The sequence below is a fragment of the Euphorbia lathyris genome, chromosome 1, assembly GCF_963576675.1.
Source record: "Euphorbia lathyris chromosome 1, ddEupLath1.1, whole genome shotgun sequence".
Taxonomy (NCBI): Eukaryota; Viridiplantae; Streptophyta; class Magnoliopsida; order Malpighiales; family Euphorbiaceae; genus Euphorbia; species Euphorbia lathyris.
The window spans coordinates 64,326,318-64,330,388 of NC_088910.1; positions in this window are offsets into that span (position 1 = coordinate 64,326,318).

The following is a 4,071-nucleotide window of genomic DNA, read 5'->3' on the forward strand; positions in this document are numbered from 1 at the left end:
AGGAACACTGACTTGTTTGACAGTCCCATAATGGAGTAGGAATTTGTTCAGGTGTGCATTGGGGTCCTTATGTGCTTCCCCATGAAATTGTTCCCGAGTTCTGAAGCATCTGGATCATAGCCGATTTGATCTCGAAATTGTTAGCAGCTATCGTCAGCTTGACTATGCATGAGGTTTCGTCTTCCCTTAAAGGTTTAAATAGATCCATAATCGATAGTTTGCCAACGTTTCTTTCTAGTATGACTTGTTCCTCACGTCTGTCATGTCGAATCCTGCGAAGAGTATTTTCAATTTCAGTATCAAATGGCAATGGAGATAAACTTCTAAATCTATGGTGCATGTGTAATAAATAAATTAAACAGGAAAAAAGAAATAAGATAAGATTAGATTAACAAGAATTTGTTAGAATAAGTATAAGAATATGCTAGTTCCCGACAACGGTGCTAAAAACTTCATATCGATAAAACGTATCTACTCCTAAGAGCAAGTGAACTATATCGTTATAAAGTAGTAAACGTTCCTAAGAACGGTATCAATCCTATAGAGACTAGTTTCCTATTCCTTACTCGACTAAAATCCTATATTAACTAATGAATTGATTAAAAGGTTTGTTGTTTTAATTAATCTAATAAAATAAAAAAGCAATGATTTAATAGTTAGTAGTTCTATGAATGAGTGAGAGGCTGAGATATCAGGATCCATATGTTTATCTCCTATGGTGTCAAGTCGTGTAGTGATATGACAAAGATCTAAACCTAAAAGACGGTAACTTTCCTTAAGAAGTAAATAACCTCGGCCTAAGATTATCAACTCTATTCCTAATTCCTTAGACTGATGCTTGATTAGGCAAAATCTCTAAGTTACTAGGAAGCATGAATATTAATGAAAGCTAAAGCTAAGCCGTGACCTAGACTACGAAGTCGTAGTATCTGGTTAGGGTATAGGTAAAGTTAGGGTTTGCTTGGGTAGATTGATCGCTTGGTTAGGCTACACAATCCAACGCTTATACTAATCACTTGGTTAGGTTATTTAGTATAGACAATAATTCCTAACTGAATCTTTAGGTTTATTTCTTTTCACAATATAATTTAAACATTAACTTGACTTAAACCATATTTGCTAAACATAGATCATCCTTAATCTCAGACAATGGGTGGTTTAGTTCATGATGGAACTAAAACACATATTAGGGATAAGATGAAGGAAGGGTGAGCTCATGTTTATCAATTACTTTTAAGATTCAATGTGAGAGAAAATACGAGATGAAGAGAATCGAACTATAATAAGTAAATTGATAAAATTGAGATGAAGAACAAACCAATATTGAAATCTTACAACTAAGGGACGAATGTACCTTGGTTGCTTGAATACAAAACGAATCTGAACTTACTTGAATGTAAAACGAATAACTAAGAACTAATTTAAGACTGAAACTATGAATAACTAAAGTTGAATACCTAATACAATGGTTCTAGCCTCTATTTATAGTGTTATCATCACTATTCTAGTCTAATTAGGTCTTCTCTCTATCTATGAATCGGATTGAGGTGTTTCTTTTTTATTTGAAGTTGGATAATTGAAGTTGAGTTGGAGCAGGATTCGTAAGTCTACTCGCCGAGTAAGGGGCTTACTCGCGAGTAGATGACCAATTTTGAGCTTTCATGGTTGACTTTTATCTCTAATTCATTGACTAGGCTTGATGACTGTCTGGTCTAGATGAGTAAATTAACTCGTCGAGAATCTAATGTTACTCGCCAGGTATCAGGACCTACTCGTCGAGTAAATAATATTTTCAACCTTCGGTTTGCTCCGTTTCTTCCTCAATTGTACCTGAAACACCTCAAAGTTCACATCAAGCGTATAATAGAGAAAACGCCATATAAACTATGGTAAACAGATGATAATTACACATAAATAGGTTTAAAACCATGCCTAAGACTCTATATAATATGGCCCTAACACATGCTGCTGAAGAGGGTTAAACATAATGATTGCTTCTCTTAGAATGCTGAATTACTCTCTAGCTAGAGGCTTTGTGAAGATATAAGCTAATTGTTCTTCAAAAGGTACATAGATCAATTTAATTTCTTCTATGAGGACATGATCTCTGATGAAGTGGTGTCTTATACTGACATGCTACATCCTTCTATGCTGCATTGTATTTTTGGATAACTCAGTATCACTTTTGTTGTCACACATGACGTTAGTAGTCTTGGACTTGACTCCACAATCCTCAAGCTGCTACTTTATCCAGAGGACCTGAGCAATTAAGCTTCCAGCAATAATGTACTCAGCTTCTGTTGTTGACAGAGCTACTGAAGATTGCTTCTTACTGAACCGTGAGACTAAGTTGTTTCCTTGGAAATGACATCCTCCATATGTGCTTTTTCTTTCTAGCTTATCCCGACCATAATCAACATCAATATATCCCAATAGTGTGAACTCTAAGCTATTGGGATACTAAAGACGTGCATTTAATGTGCTTTGCAATTATCGTAGAATACGTTTTACAGTTATATAATGAGATTCTTTGGGGTTAGATTGATGTCTAGCAGAGGAGCATACTGAGAATTGAATATCAAGTCTACTAGCAGTAAATAGAGTAAGGAGTCAATCATACTTTTGTATAATTTATTGCCTACTAACTTACCAAACTCATGTACTGATAGGACGGTGTATGAGCTCATAGAAGTTGAGATTGGCTTACAACTCTCCAGTAAAAAAAATTAGTATCTCATTTGCGCATTTGGATTAACTGGTGAATATGTCGTTCTTGCCTTGCTTAATTTGAAGCCCAAGGAAGAAGCTTACTTCTCCCATCATGGACATTTCAAATTCGATGTGCATTTGTTCATTGAATTCTCTACACAACAACTCATAAGTCGCACCGAAAATTTTGAAGATAATTGCGCCTTCCAAATATTTCTAATTAGAGTAGGTTTAAGATTACCTAATCAAAAAGAACCATACTTCTAGAAGAACAAACTGAATATTCGATGCTAACCAAAAGGATCCGATTAATAGCTACTTGAGTCGGATCTCCATGTTTGATTCCAAATTTCAAATATTCAACATCTTTTTCATAATAAATATCACGAAAACATATACAACTATTACATTCATAAAATATATATATATATATATATATATATTACATAGTGATGCTTATTTAAAAAAATCATATTACAAATGCAATTTGAAAGTAAAGCTTTCCTTTCTACCACTCTCTAACTAAACATCACATGATACTTTTGGGTTTTTTTTTTTTTAAATTGCTTGGATTTATATTAAATTTGCAAAGAAAAATTCTCACCACATTTAATTTGAATTCATAACTTCCCCAATTATATAGACTGTCATGCTACTAGACCAAACCTTCACTAAAGAAACATGATTCCTGTGAATTAAATAATAAAAACATCAATGAAATTAATGATTCTAACTACATTGATAATATTCTCAATACCACCAATAATTAATTAATTAAAGAAAAACTTTGATTGGCAGCTGTACGGGGAGACCAGTTGGATGGATTAATAATAATAATAATAATAGAAGGATGATTAGGATGATGACTTTGTAAAGCAAATGCACGCCTCTTTCCTTTCGATCAAAAGTAGATTTTAGCGGTCAAACAAAATCTATCCCTATCATTATTAAAGTGAATTACTATACATAGCTTTAGGTACGTTTGTTTTATCTGCTGTTGCTGTTTGCTGTTTCATGTTACGGTTTGCTGTTTGCTGTTTGAAAATGCTGCTGTTCTAAAAAGCAGGGAGTCTCTGCTTTTATAAAAGCTACTTTTCGGCTACAAAAGGCAAACATGAGGTGTCTAACCAAACACCTTAAACTCTCCTTTTCAAAGTGAAAAGGCAAACAGGAGATCGAAAAGCAGCTACCAAACACCCCCTTAATTTCATACGTCTAGACTCGGAAATAGACTGAACTACCCTTTACTTAAAATTTAAAAAAACCAAAAACCTCTTAAACACCCGAACTACTCTTCGATCAAATCCGGACTAATTGTTCAACAAAAACATGGGAGGAAGAGACAAAGCACCTATGGTACAA